Source organism: Sipha flava, unplaced genomic scaffold (genome assembly GCF_003268045.1).
Source record: "Sipha flava isolate LNK unplaced genomic scaffold, YSA_version1 257_pilon_pilon, whole genome shotgun sequence".
Lineage (NCBI taxonomy): Eukaryota > Metazoa > Arthropoda > Insecta > Hemiptera > Aphididae > Sipha > Sipha flava.
Window position 1 is genome coordinate 529,258 of NW_020272911.1, and position 16,570 is coordinate 545,827.

The 16,570-nt window shown below is 31.9% G+C and overlaps 1 protein-coding gene and 1 pseudogene across 5 annotated transcripts in view; one reads left to right on the forward strand and one right to left on the reverse strand.

Annotated features, from left to right (window-relative positions):
• The window catches only part of LOC112684743 (cGMP-dependent protein kinase, isozyme 2 forms cD4/T1/T3A/T3B), a 173,409-nt gene that overhangs the window by 12,140 nt on the left and 144,699 nt on the right, over positions 1-16,570 (reverse strand). The gene's annotated exons all lie outside the window — the stretch shown is intronic.
• LOC112684745 lies at positions 6,040-6,890 on the forward strand (annotated as a pseudogene).

Below are 16,570 nucleotides of genomic sequence, written 5' to 3' on the forward strand. Positions count from 1 at the left end.
TACAATAATATAAACGACGTCGATGACATTTATCTTTCGCGGTATCTTTTAATATATAGTGTGCACCGTCAAATGCTATTATTTTTGGTAGTACGCGGAATGAAAAAAAAAAAACCGGGAAAATATTGGCAACATCGATATAACACAACAAATTAACGTTATAATATTATCTAACGTGAAGAATGTCGCGACGAAACGAGTCTACCACCAACAGCAATAGCAGCGGTCACAAAAAGTCACGTCATCGAATATGTGTAAAAATATGATATATCATCACGAACGGTCATATAAGTGTTGAGAATCAGTGCAATACTATCGTCACGCGAACCGGTCGAACGGGAAAGTGAACAAAAAAATATATTAACGATAAACCGATGAACAGCATAGGAGCGTTCGATGACTTAGTCATCGTCGTAGTAATCGTCAACCGTGATCGTGGTTAACGAAATGATGACATGTCACATGTGCACATCGAATTGAAAACAGCTATAGTTATAGGGATATTTTTTTTTTTAGAACAATGGTCGATGAAAAAAAAAACAAATTTCAAAATCATGTAATACATTTTATATCACGCCGACGAAATGCGCAAATTTGAGTAATTATCGACTTTTCGGTTTATCTCAATCTTTCATTTAAACAAACAATTTTTCCAAATGTACATAATTCATCATTTACGATTACATGCTTTAGACATATACATTTCAGGAATGTAGATTTAATGCAAATGCATTTTTATCAATACGGTGTAAAAACAGCTTTTGTAGTACAAAATTTACACAGTCGTATAACAAAGAGTTATGACTTTAACTTGAACGTTTTTTTGACACTTTCTATTAAATGAGTTATATTTTCTTTTCTTTTTTGGCACACGTTGCAGCAAAAATTAAACACGTATATTATTTCGGGTGTGAAAATTTGGAGGGAGATTCACCATTTCGTATACGCTGAATGATACGCTTGTGTTTTATTTGATTTTTCACTAAGTATGGACTCGACAAAAATTTAGCTCAATTCAGTACTCACAGCCACGGGCAATTCGATTTCGTTATAAAACGATCCACATTAAAAAAAAATTGAAATGTGTATCTCGCAAATAATCGATTTCTTAGATACGGATTCAGGGGGGGGGCGATCGCCCTATTCCCCTCTAAAGTACGCTCCTGTACGGCATTTAATTATAAGTATCGTCGCACGGGGAATAAAATACACATACAAATCGGGCACAGTACACGCGGACGGTAAAAATTATGAATCGTATATTACATATGTGTCGTCGGAAATGAGACGACGGATTGCTGTGCTGCCGCCCGTATACAAACGAGAGGTCATCGATCTCGGTGGCATTATTTTCGGATTCTATTGTCGTAGGTAATAACGAACGACGGAGCGCGGTGGTGCGCCGCGTGTCCGATTCGGGAGCGTGAAGGAACGGAGTACAACCGGTAACGGTTTTCCGTCGCCGCTGCCGTCGTCGCCGATCGCGCGGGAGTTGTCGGCGGCGCGCCACACGACGAGAGACGACGGCTGGTTCTTAACGGTAGGCACGGCAGTGCTGTCCACACCGACCAATAAGTTTTCGCGAACGTTTATCGTACGAAATGTACGAAGCTCGATGATAATTAAAAACCGTTAACCGCGGATTCGACGACTTACGGGTACTCCCCTGATTTACGGGCTTGAACCGATTCGGCTGGATTCGAATAAAACGGCATTTGGCGCCGATTTTCAAGAGTGACGGATCAAAGCCTGTGCCGACAAACGCACGAGGACGTGTAACGCCCTATTACTTTGATTGGGAGTTTTTTTTTTTTTTGCCGGATCAAAAAATTGTACTTTTATTTATTCAACAGGGAAAGATTGTCGTATTAGATTAGAGCAAGGGAATTTTATTTGATTCGATCGCTAAATGGTTGTAACTGCAGCAGAGAATTCCGAGGATAATATGATTGTATGCGGTTTTCTTTATCGAGTAATTTATTTTTTAATTAGAAGACAAACACTTAAAACACCAAACATTTTAGGTTCCGAACAGAACATTGTATTTACAACAGTTTTATTTGCTCGTGATACAATTTTCGACTCTGCGAAATAATCGCTTCGACAGGACAGACCTCGACCAACATACCATTTATATACATGTTAGTATATTGACTATTGACGCAATCATAATAATTATTTATACGCCAACAAAAACCATTGCCAATGGGTGTAGCCTGTTTGGGTAACTATTTGGTAAAAATCGTCTCTGAGCGGAGAAAACTAACGGTTGAACACAGTAATTTTATTAAGACGGTCGTGTGATTAATGTATACGAATGTTGGAGACATGGATCGACTCCGGTAAATAAAATACCTACCTTCAAGATACTTGGCCAAAAAATTATTACTGTTCATTTATTATTCATAACGTAATAGTTTTTAAATGCTGCCAGTATATGTGAAAAGTACTCATATTTTTTATGAGCTGTACAACTTACTTTGCGATTGAAAAAAAATATGTATAAAAACGTTTCATTCGTCGCAAAACTCGCGCTTGAATTTGGGATTAAGTATGAGTATTTTTCTAAGAGCCGAACATTTTCACACTTACCCTAACAGATTGGTAAGTCAAGTAAACGACATGCAACCCTCTTAAAAAAAAATACAATAGTTGAGACGCTTATTACAGATTCTTTAAGTCCAGAACTTTAAATTTTCGAGAAACTAATAAAAAAAATCCCCTAAGTGATGTCACATGTGAAGATTCTGTTCTAAACAAAAATTGCATAAACACGAATTGGCCACGTAAATAATACGCACATAGGGGTTTTCTGCACAAATCGATGCGCCTACTAATAAAATATAAGAAAATGAAAACAAATATTTTACGAAATTTCTGTCTTTAATAGGTTTTATGTCTCCTATGTGTTTTATGGGGTTTCTGTTATAAGAGATTCAATTATTGTTTTTAAATTGATAACGACGAAGAAATATCCATGATGACAGTATCGTTAGCCAGCGTTTGTTGACCCCGGCATCGTGGAAATCGTTCAAGCAGTAAACATTAATAACATCACGCATTGCTACCGTCGTAGCTTGTATTCAAAGATACGTCACCAAACTAGAATAGACAGCGGAAGATACCGCGCACACATTTAAATTAAAGTATATTATTATTTCAAAGCGACTTCTTCGTCTGAACGTATTCTTCTTCTTGTAAACAGCTCAAGGGCTGGTTGGCAGCAATTCTCCACTCCTGACGCTTCTCCGCTTTCCTTTTTAATTCACAATAAGATCTGCAGTCCATATCTCTTACTATTTAATTATTGTAGTCCAGTGGCGGTCGTCCTCTGCTATTAATCCCTTCAATGGCACCTTCTATTATCCTGCCAAGTAGACTGCTTTGACGCAGAATGTGTCCAATTAACTTGGCTCTTCTTGTTTTTAAGGTCTTCAGAAAACTTCTTGTTTATCCGGCTCTTCGATAAACTTCTTCGTTTGTTATGTGCTCTGTCCAGGTTATTCTAAGTAGCCTTCTGTAAACACCATGTCTCGAACGATAAGAGTCTTTTTTCTTCTGTTTTACCTATGGTCCATGTCTCACTTCCATACAAGGCTACGCTCCAGACATAAGCCTTAAGTAAGTTTTTCCTCATTTTTATGTCAATATTTCTAGATATAAACATATTTTTCTTGCTCTGAAATGCACATTTAGCCTGATTTATTCTGCTTATGATCTCCCTGATGCTCCTACCGTCCTCAGTTATCGTACTCTCCAAGTATTTGTACTCATTCACTTGTTCTAGTGTGTCACCATCTAGTGCAATTTGAGTTTGAATTTTTTCCTGAACGTATTACACGATATAAATTGCCAATATTATTTCCCTACTTCCGATTTTGGTCCGTTGCAATATGAATTACGTAAGAAAAAAAAACGGTAATATTGGCTGTTCGTTGGACTTGGTCGGAAGAATAGTAATGACAACAGCATACCTAAAATTATCAAGTTTAATGTACCGTACTAGGTTGCAGTTGCCGTCACGTCATCGACTACTTAGTTTCTATTTTTACACAAATTTGAATAAACAATAGATAATTATATATTTGTTCGTATTTTTATTTCTAATGGAAATCTTCAAAATAGCACACATACTTGCGTCGTAAATACGTTTTATATTCGAAAATGAATATCTGATTAACTCAAACCTTACATTGTTATATTATGCTCTACTTAAACTCATAATAAAGATACGTTTTAATGTAGGTATTACTCAAATAGTTTATAAATACTCGTAAGTATGTGACGCCTGCACAAGTCACAAGAAACCAAAATTTTACTCGTATATACATAGACAGTGGCGATAAAAGTTACCTGGTTAAAATATTAAATAGGTTTGAAAAATATCAATTTTAAAATTGTAAGAAATGTCATTCATTCGCTACTCTATGCTAGTTATAATGGTCTAAAATCGATCAATTATAAAATAATTTTTTTATTTGTGTATACTTATACTTGTATATATGTGTTTAACTCGTTCAACACTCAATACATTTATGTAATACTATAATATTCAATACTGCTTGTGTTACACTAACCCTTTGAATAATTTTTTTCGAAGATAATCAATGATGATTAGGGCTCGGAAGTTGTTGCATTTGCATGATTTTTTTGAACCATTAGATTTATTGCTAAGTAAGCTAGAAATTCATTCCAAGACACTACGAAAAACATATCAAAAGTTTTTAGTGCATATTTTTGCATATTTAGTGATTTTTAGATTTTAGAGCATATTTCTTAATTTTACAATTTTTTAAAGCATATTTTATAATTTATGGAGATTAGGAGATTCAACATGAAAATTTGTAAATAAAAAAATAAATACATTCATATTCAGAGACCTTACTAGATATTCGTGTATCGTATTATTCAAATTTCCATTTGACATTAAAAACTGTTTTTCCCCTATCGGTTAATATGATATAATATTAATATATATACATAAATTACAACTACAGATAGCTTTATCTAAAATAGAATATTATACAAATCTAAAATAGAAACAGCTGCTATCGAAGTACGACGATTTTCTATAAATACTTTTATAGGAAAATAACTCAATGATTATTGACTATTGTTAATGGCATTTATAGACCTACCGCTTAGATATTTTTGTCAGTTCCGGCTTATACGTCCGTGTTATCTGTTGTAGTTATTAGTTCTATGCGTCATTCTTGTTTCAATTACCTACTTATATTATTTTTATTTCATAATGCCGAAAACCAAACAATCTGCGAAAAATCGTTTAAATAGTTTTGTTTTGGAATATGGTACAGATATATTCAAAACCGACGGAAGTATTTTATTCTGTAAGTTATGTGAAGTGAAAGTTAACAGTGATCGAAAATTTGTGGTCACTCAACACGTTAACATTGAGAAACATAAACGAGCAATTATTAGAAAAAACGAAAAAAACACAAATTCTGAAATTCAACAGCTAGTAACTAATACTCCGAAAAAGTGTCTTTTTCACACGATTTGTGTAAAGCATTATTGTCAGCAAACATACCACTTTACAAAATAAGTAATCCTCAATTAAAATCATTTTTAGAAAAGTATACGTCAAGAGAAATTCCTAGTGACTCGATACTACGCAAAACTTATGTCGACGACATATACGAAGAAACTATAAAAAATATAAGAGAACAAATTAAAGAAAATAGAATATGGGTGTCTATCGACGAAACAATAGACTCTGAAGGCAGATATGTAGCTAACGTTATAATAGGAACTTTAAATACTGACGCACTAGGAAAAACTTATTTGCTAACAACCGAAGTTTTGGAAAAAGCAAATAATTCAACGATAATTAAACTTTTTGATCATTCAATGTTCGTCCTCTGGCCAAACGGAATTCGTCATGATGACGTCCTATTGTTTGTGACCGATGCCGCACCATACATGATGAAAGCTGGGCGAATACTTCAATCACTGTACTCTAAAATGATACACTTAACATGTCTCGCACACAGTATCCATAGAGTAGCCGAAAATATACGGGAAAAGTTTAAGAAAGTTGATAAACTTATTTCCAGGGTTAAACAGGTGTTCTTAAAAGCGCCTTCACGTGTTTTAGTGTTTAAAAGTGAAGCACCAGCCATACCACTTCCACCAGAGCCAATACTAACTAGATGGGGTACATGGATAATGGCAGCTTCCTATTACTGCAAATATTACAAGGATATACGTAGAGTATTACTAAGTATAAATTCTGAAGATGCAATTTCTGTTAAAGAAGCTCAACAGTTAATTCAAGATCCCAATATGGAAGCTAATTTAATATACATACATTCAAATTTTGGATTTATACCGGAATATATTACGAAACTTGAAACACAATATATTTCACTATCCGAAGCATTATCTGCAGTTAAATATGTCCAAAATAAATTAAACGACTGTGAGGGTGAAATTGGTGTTGTGGTATTTCAAAAATTCAATAATGTATTGAAGAAAAATTGTGGATTTAAAACGATACTTAATATTTCAAAAATATATTAAGTGGACAAGAAAGTTCAATGAAAGGTCTTCCTGATGATTTGACCGGTGACGATAGTACTTACTTCAAATATGCGCCGATTACGTCAACTGATGTTGAACGTAGTTTTTCAAGGTACAAAACTTTGCTCGTGGATAATCGGCGATCTTTCAATTTTGAAAACATTAAAAAAAGTTTAGTGGTCCAATGTAACACTTTGGAAGGTAAGAACAAAATTATATCCAATGCATTTTAATTATTAATTAAAATACTTTTTAATTAGGCATGTACCTGGTGGTTTTTCTAATTTAGTAATTTGTGTTATGTATTTCAGGTATATAAATATAACTCGACAGAAGTGCATTTTTTTACTCAAGGAACATTTTTAATTTTTAAAGCGATTTTTTTATTATTTTTTTGTTTAAATTATGATTAAAAAATATAAATAAAAATAACTTTTATTACTTTGCTTTTTTTTTATTAACAAATTTAAAAAAATATTTGTGCTCATGAAAATGTTGTGTAAAATAATTAAATATAAGTGCATATTTTTAGAGCATATTTGTACTTTTTTAAGTGCATAAGTGCATGCATATTTAGTACATTTTAAGTGCATTAAGTTCCGAGCCCTAATGATGATTAATCACTATCTTAATTGATGTACAGATATAAAATGTCGTAACATATATACACGTCCAATATAAAATCACACAGTCATACCCAGTGTCTAACCAACTTTTTTTGAAATAGCTTGTACAGTAAAAAAAAAAAAAAATTTATTTTGATTGAAAATAAATTTCTTCTTTTGTCATCCTAACTTGAGCTAAAAATAGCTAGTTTCACTTTATACTAACGTTGACAAAGTCAGTAAAAAACTAAGTCAATAAACTATATAAATCATTTTTCTTTTGATTTTATTATTTTATTATTGTTGTTATTTATTCTTCATCTCATTATATTTTATATTGGGTATATATTATAATTTCATATAGGCTCTAAGTATGATGACTGTTCACTAATAAAATATAAAAATCAATATAACATTTTTTACAGCGATTAAGTTCGTATTAAACAAAATTATCTATATTTTTTTGGCTACATTAAAAAAAATTAAAAATATTTGGTGCAAAATTTGTGGAATCGTGTATATCTTTATAACCATTAATAAACACAAACGATTCTGCATGATTTCAAATGCAGCGTTGCACGATTGTTAAAACTTGAACTCATGTTGTTCACTTAATTTTGAACTGTGCAGTTATATGTTTTTGATTTACACGTGTAATTAATTTGCGTGAACCTAGTTCGTAATCTTTATACGATATTCTCATTGCATGTAACACTACTATTATTATTTATTTTATTATTAATATTAATTTTGTTTTACAGTTTTTAATATCTATTTTTCAATTATTATTTGTATTATAATATTGATCAGTTTTTGTGTTTTTATTTATCTGGTTAAAATATGTTGTTTCAATAAACAACAATAACAACATAAAATTTCAATATCACATGCAATAAAATAATTAAATAAACATTATTATTTTTTTTTGATATTTTTTTTTAGCTTTTATTAATAAATCTAGCTCGAAAATTACATTTTAAAATTATTATTATCGCCAAATATAAAATTACTAATACCTATATGAATCGAAACGTCTATACGAAAATAATTACATCCGTATGTTTTAACAAGCAATTATAAACGGATTTTACGGCAACGCTGCATTTGAAATATCATGTGAAATCATCGTAAATACATATGAAATTTGCGGAATCGTTCTTTACCGATTTTTTTTTTAACGTATACGTCGGAATGGTAAAATACACGGAAAAAATCATTTTAAATACGATTATGTATTAATATTATTTATGGGCTATGCACTTATAAGAATGTATGAATTCGATCGTTCCCACCACACCTATCAGTTATAAGTATTAAAATAACGTAGTGCCAACACTGTTCGAACGACATTCGTGAAAATGTGTATGGGTTGCCCCCTCGGCAATTTATCATTTATCTACCTATCCTACTAATATATAAAAACATGTACACACACATATGTACATTATACATGTGTTATCCTATAGTGTACACGTGTACATTTTTGACAGCCATACAACAATAACTCTATGTACCATATAGTGTTGATGTATGTACGATACATCAAAGGATTCGGTTTATAATGTACAATATCTGAAGTGTATTCGTGAAATAAAATTGAAATTATTATTGTATAGTTTTTCAGAAAAATAATTAGTAATTCAATATGGAAACAGTTATAAGACACGACGATCCGGTTTGGAATGTCACGCGAACCAATACAACAAATACAATGCGCGTTATAATACACCAAGAGCATATCGTAGCAGTATTTACTTATCAATGATATTGTGTCAACGGGAGTATACTATAACAGTAAATCATTGTACAGTAAATTATACATGGAGTTGGGCAATTATATATATATATATATCGGTATAGATTGACAGCATTTAAAATTTATAACGGTTAAAATATTTCGAATCAATAACACTATAGGTAGGTACCGCAGCAGATTAATCGCCATCTTCTTGCTCGTATTTTGTTTAACAAAAATGATTTTTAAACGAATCTACAAAAGAATAATAGTCGTAAAAAAAATCGATTAACCGAACGTCGCATGCATAACAGGTAAGTACGTGGTGAAATAACACAATAGAACAAATATTTCCTCAAAGCTCGTTGCGCCACACGTTGTATGATAACGACTTGGCGAAGGTTAACCGCTTTTACGGGACTAAAGTTATTCCTGGGAGATTTTCAATATTTATAAATTTACATGCATGCATAAACGTTTTGTGCACCGTTATCGTAGAATAAGATATAACTTGTGTACACGATCATGGAATCGATTGGTGGTTGGACATTAAATTAAATGTTAAATGAATATAATTCTTGTTACGCCATCGGACTTAATGAATCATTCGTTACACATGATGTACATATATATATACATATACAATACATATTATTATTAAGGCTCGGGCGGTGTGCATATATTGCTAACCATGCTTTGGAGAGACGAGATTATTATATTTGAAAACGTTATTATTCGATTTGCATGTATACAATACACGATTAAAAAACGCCACGTGAACCTAACAGCCGAAGCATTAAATATAAGACCAAATTCTGCAAGGGATGGAGGAGAAGAGGCGTGTAAACTCGACTTGTGTATACTTAAATTTCGCCGCTATCGAAGAAGAGAAGAAGTGTAAGGCCATAAAAGACGACTGCTGTGTAACGAGCTTATATATCATACATAAGTAATGGCTGTCAATGTTGTTTTCCAACTCACTAAATTCACTAATTATTATCGAGGTCATAAGACGGAGATTTCACAAAAACAGTCGCGTCCAAGTTATCCGTTATACTTCAAACGTGCAATGTATATATCGAGGAGTTGGTCGAAAACCGGCAGTCATGTAGCCATGAAAATATGAATAGATCGCGATGATCAAGGCGCGGGAGTCGACTCTGAAATAGAAATAATAAAAAAAAAAAAAAATTAAAAATAAGTGTCATTGCCGTTTAGCGGAAACACCGATCCCGAGAAACATTATTAGAACATCCCGAGCGAGTGAGCGGGTTATTATTATTATTATTTTTTTTTATTCAATTAATCATTACATTTCTTTTGGGGATTTCGAATGCACACGTGGAGGCGGCGGTTATTGTGAACATAGTTATGCATAATATCCGGAGAAGCGCAACTGCAGTGATTCGTACACGAGGCACACTCGTCGTTTAAACATAAATAACAAAGAAATTGATAGACCATTAGTAATGTGTGTCTCAAGAGAGACAATATTAGTGTACCCTATCATATGGTTACTGAAATATAATTAAAACAATTTTATAAATAATTTCATTAAACAATTACAATTAATAAGTGACAATATTACAATTACAATTAATATGCCGCTATATTTTAATAGATTAAATTATAAATACTATTTTATATTATTATTAACATAAGTTATTTATTATTTATCTTATAAATTCAAATTGTCTGTTATTCATCACAGAACAATACAATTAACTTTCAACAACTGTACAGTGACCACTGCAGTATCTTGCGTTCTCTTCGAACACTCAATGAGTTTCGAGTACAGGAAAGGCTCACTCGTTTCTATACTGCTAATGCGATCAAATGGAGTATTTTACATTATAATAATATGGTATATTGAGTGTGTGTCCACCCGGATAACAAATCTGTATCGAAATGTTATCGCGTAAAAACAATTTACGCGCGTCTACTGTTTCCCGTTGATATTTTTAAGTAAAGCGACCTCTTTCATAATCGTTGGATTGAGAAATTAAAATCGAAAATAAAATTGAATCGCGCGTCCTTCGTTTGAAGTGTCTAAAAATTATCTGTCGACGGTTGTGCATCCTCTCACGGTACATCTACGGGTAAGTATCGGTAATCACCAGTACACGAATCGGTTTAGCGTGAAAAACCCTAATGGAACAAAGTAAATGCCAACGGCGACGATGTGGAACATTTGTATTGTGAACTCGAAACACACGCGTAAATTATTATTAAAAACTTGTTGGGAACGAAGACGTAAGAAACCCTTGGGTGTACAATATTGTCGTCGCGTACATTAATGTCTCGAAAACGTAGTAGAGTTTAAGTACCGTAATGACTGCACTCGTGCATGCACCGCTGTGTCATATTATAATTGGTACTTTTAATTTTGTAGGTATAAACAATCTTTGGGTTTTCATTTCTTTCGATTTGACTGCGCAAGGACATGCGTATAATGTGGGCGTAACTACCAAAGTAATGATGATAATAATGATATTGTACGCGTACACCAGTTCTACGAAACGCAGTGTTATGGCGGTTTTAATGCCGAGTACAAGTTATAAAGTATATACCTTTATTAGCGCTTTGTGGCATAGATAGAATTGGTCACGTTTTTGACAGGTCGAATCGGAATAAAAACCTTCAGTACATTATATAGCAATAAACTCGACTGTTATTTGTCATCGTAAAGATATTATTACACTGCAATCATTCTAACACGCTCCCACAAAGTAGATACCGCGACAACCACGTACGCGGTAAATACTCCGTCATACGGGTGCTTAGCAATAACGTTCGATTACCACTATCATCACTGGGTCCCGTGTAAACCTATTTCGTTTTTAATTAACATAACCATTATTACATTTATATATGATTTAAATAAAAATTATTTGTATTTATAATTATTTATTAATTCCAAGTGTCACAAGTATCAGTAAGGCCATCAGTTAACCACATTCAAACACACATATCTGAATATGTTTAACGGTTTAGCCCTGTATTTGTAACGGTATTATTACGGTAGGTATTAAACGAGTATGGTTTAAAGTAAAATCGGCTAATAGGATTTGACACAGATCACACCGCGGGACATGGTGATAGTGGGAATAATACTTTAGATAGCTAATGCAATGGGTGCACTGATTTCGAGAAATCAAAACCGAACATAGTCTCAACTTTTCCACACATGAACGCGGGACAATTAAAATAGATAATAAAAACAAAAACAAAACATATACCAGACTCGGTGCGTGAATACAGTGTGATACAAATACGTATACTGAATAACGCGACCAATTTGTGTCTGTCTACCGACGACGAGCGATTGCCATGTCACATGAGCCCAGGCCCATAAACAAAAAGGGGGGGAGGGTTTGGAGGTTCAAACCCCTCATTGAGAATCTTTTTACATACATTTTCACTAAGAATATACCTAGTCCTCAATCTATAAAAGTTGAACTAGAAAATTCCTATATAGTTGTCTATTTTTGTTTTAACAGTGTCAATTTTCTTGATTTGACGTATTTTTCTATTAGATTTTCACGAATTTTTACTGACAAATTAGCTTTTCAAGCTGTTTTAACATTTGTTTACATTTATTGATTTTCGATCTTGATATTTTTAATAATGGATCTTCCATCGTGTATTTTTTTATTGCCTTCTTACCAAACATAATGCATATAATTTTAAACCCCTCCCTGGACGCACGGGCCTACATGAGATCAACGGTTCTCAGCCTTTGTGTGCAGGTGACCCAAGATTTAAATATAATACGACCTTTCTGGATTTAATGTTTAAAGCAGACATTGATTATTAATTACCTTAAATTATTTCAATTGCCATTACTGAACACGAATAATAGGTAGGTATCTAGATGAAGTTCAAATAATTGATTATTGATACCAAGAAAAATGCGGATTAATCCCTCGTCAACCACTCATCATCGTAAATATCGACCGATAAAGTATATTAATAGTTTAAAAAGAACCAAATGTTAAACATTTTACTTGTTTATTAAAAATATTAATTTTACGAAAATACTTCATTGATTAATTTTTTTTTACAAATATTTACTAACTAATACAGTTGATAGATAAATTAAACGTTTTAATGATCGTAAATTGGGTCGATCAGTTTGAAAATACGTACTCATATTTACGAAAATTACTCGAATCGCGGTCAACAAAAACGCAACGGGCGTTCTGACGAATCGACACGAATGACAAATTGTCAGACCGCGACGTGAGCAAGCGTAAAACACAATACATACACGTGTTTACACGCGCAGTTTGGCCGATTTCGGAAGAGGTGTCGCGAGAGATTGCGTTAGCGTTTCGTTATTGTTATACATATAATTGCATTACACATAGGTATACGCGGGATTTTTTTTTCTTCGCACGGTACGCGGATGCGAACACGCTTTCGTGAAGATGGAATTAATACAATTATCAGTGCGTTTTCCGCTTCAAAACTCAGTCAAGGCTGTTGTGCGCTGGAAAAAAATAATTATACTAACATAATGCGCTTGTTTACAACATTCATGTGTATCATACATGCAAAACGAGAAAATCCGTGTTGCGCGTTCACATGTTCGCGCGCGTACCAATAAGATTTCGAAAACACAATACATCAACGTTTTCGAGCGGGACGTCGCGACTGAAGAGGATACCGTGTAAATTTGTCCGTTTTCTCTCTCAGAAACTTGGAAACTCGCTCGCGTATACGATGTGAAAAAAAAACTTTTCACTTATTATCGACATTTTAAAGGGTAAACGTCAGAACGATATTATCGACTGCGACGGTAAAAAATGATAAGGTGTAAATAACATTTAGTGGGTTAATAGCAGCAATGATGCCATTCATACTGTTAATTTTAAATGCGTGTCGAATTCAGTACAATATACTGCGACCGTAAAAATATATATAAATAAATGATCTATGAATTAAGGATCAGCTATAATTCATTAATACATCTTGATTTATATATGGTAAAAAATGAGCCCCGAGTTCATAATTTACGATTTATTCATGTCGAGCATATTCATAAGTTTATAATGATTACAATTACATAACTCGATAAAAGCATATGTTGTACACAAATTAGGTGTTTTCCGAAAAAAAATTCAATCCCAACCAGAAAACAATTATTGTATAACTTACAAACAGATTATTTCATACTAATGTTCCTTCCTACTAATTGGACTAACTAATGGAAGTTACAATTAGATAAAAAATTCGTATACCATACATATTTTTTACACATAAAAGTAAATGCAATTCTATCGTTATATGATATCCATTTAAAAATAAATCGTGTGCGATTTGTTTCTCAAGTTTCGTTTCCAATAATGATAATAGTTAAACTCATGAAACATAATATTTTATATGAATAAAAAACAAAATCATTTTAATATTTGTGGTTTTCGATATACGCCCAAAATACTAAACATATTTCAGTATACGATATACGCAGAAAAACATTAAAATAATGTTAGAAATAAATTTCTATACCGAGAAAAAAATAAGTGCGGAAAGAAGAATGAAGAGGAATTGACTTGTTGAAAAAAATTTTTAATAACTTCCAGCCAGCAGTAGGTTAGGTTGAATAGTATTTTTTTAACTATAAGATTTATAGATAGCACTGATCCCCACATACATCGCACAAGTTAATTATCATCAATAACGCAATACCAATTCATATATGCAACACTATTTTAGCTGTCACTTTTCTGTTCATAACCACTATCAATTATATTTAAATTTATTGTTATTCGACCGAAATAGCGCAAATGTAATCTTAAAATAATTAAAAATATATATATATATAATAAATGTAATAAAAAAAAAAATAAATAAATAAATAAAAATGTAAAATAAATAAAAATTGATATAGGTACTCCTTGAATAGATGGAAATCTGATATTTCTAATTTTTTGATTTGGTCGGAATAAATTAAGACAAAAATAACATTGTTGGCATAATTTTACCTCTTAATATTAAGAAATAATTATTTTACCATATGAGTCGTCACAAATTTGTTTGTATAGATTAATTAAAAATAAAGTAAAAATTAGTTAGATAAGCATATAATTATTTTTATATAAGTTTAGTTCTAAACAAAGATTTATGAAAGATGAAACATAAATGTTAATTAAATAAATATCTAGATCAGACAAACTTATGATTTTAGATCAATGTTTGGTTTAATTTTTCATCAGGATCAGATTTAGATTAGAATACTTATAAATCGAGTACCAAATCTTTAATCTATTTTTTTTGCTGTTTAAACTATACAAAAAACGAATGAAAAATATTATGTTAACAATGGTAAAAATAATTATTTTTACGTTCAAATGATCAGTTAATGTTACTACATATACACAAAAAATTAATGATTTAAAGTCGAAGTAGTATTACATAATTGAGATAAACAACACAAGACAATGATAATGTCTATAATAATGCACATCTAATTTTAATTAAAAAAATGTATCCAGACAAACGTATTATTTTGATAACTATTTCAATCGTTTTTAATTTATCAGTTCTAGGAATTATATTATTTGAAATAAAAAGTTATATCCAAGAAGTTTTGATTATATTATTAGTACACGGAAAACAGCTACTTAATCTAACAGTTAGACACTAATTGAATTTTGATAAATCAATCCAATAAATTATAAGCGTTTCGAACGATATTTACTATAAGATTTATAATAAGACATGAATTATTATTTATGGGATCATAATGGTTTATTTGATGCATGGCATAAATATCTTCTGTAAAAAACGACTAGTTTTCAAGAAGATAAAACAAAACATTGAAATATCATTCAAAATCAATAGTAATAATAAATCTTGGCTAATTTAATTTTAAATGAATATACATGTATAAATATTACATAAAATATAAACATTTTTGATTCTATTAATACTTTAGCAAAAGATTTTAATTTATACTAAACACCAGAGCATTAATCGTGATATTTATAAATCATACAATCTTATTAGATAGAAGAAAAACAGAGGTAAGAAAGACAATATGTAACAGTTAATTTTTATTTTTCATAATGAAAATAATAATAGTAGTAGTATCTTATGTTAACGAAAGACAAAAAACAACACGAACATGCGTATACTACAATACATGAACGACTTGTGAAACGTGTGACGGATAAAATTTATATTTACTGTAAAGGGGATAAATATAACAGTTTGGGTCATGGCGCAACAAGGATAAAGTATTTGGAAAAACAAAGACCATGAGTACGCGATGTAGTATTATTATATTGTGGGTGGAAAATGTAGCTTTTGCAAAGAAACAGAACATCTTCTGAGCTGCAGGAAAAAAAAATCTCACTAGAAAAGACGAACACTAAGCGATGACTGCTAAACACCAAAACGAGAAGAATTCTTGAAAAAAAGTACGGACAAGTTTGGATTGGATTGAGAATAAAGGAGAAAAATCCACGGAACAACGAGACAACACCGAGTAACAGTTGTGGGGGAACTCTGACTACTGTCAGTGAGAGTTGTGTGAAAGTCAATCATGGATGCGTGCAAAAGAAGACAATGCGAACAACGGCGACGATAACGTATTAACCTACATCATAGATTTGACTAAACAGATGACGCGATTATTATAAACCGCGTCTAATACAGTACCGGATCTAAATAATGATAATCGTTC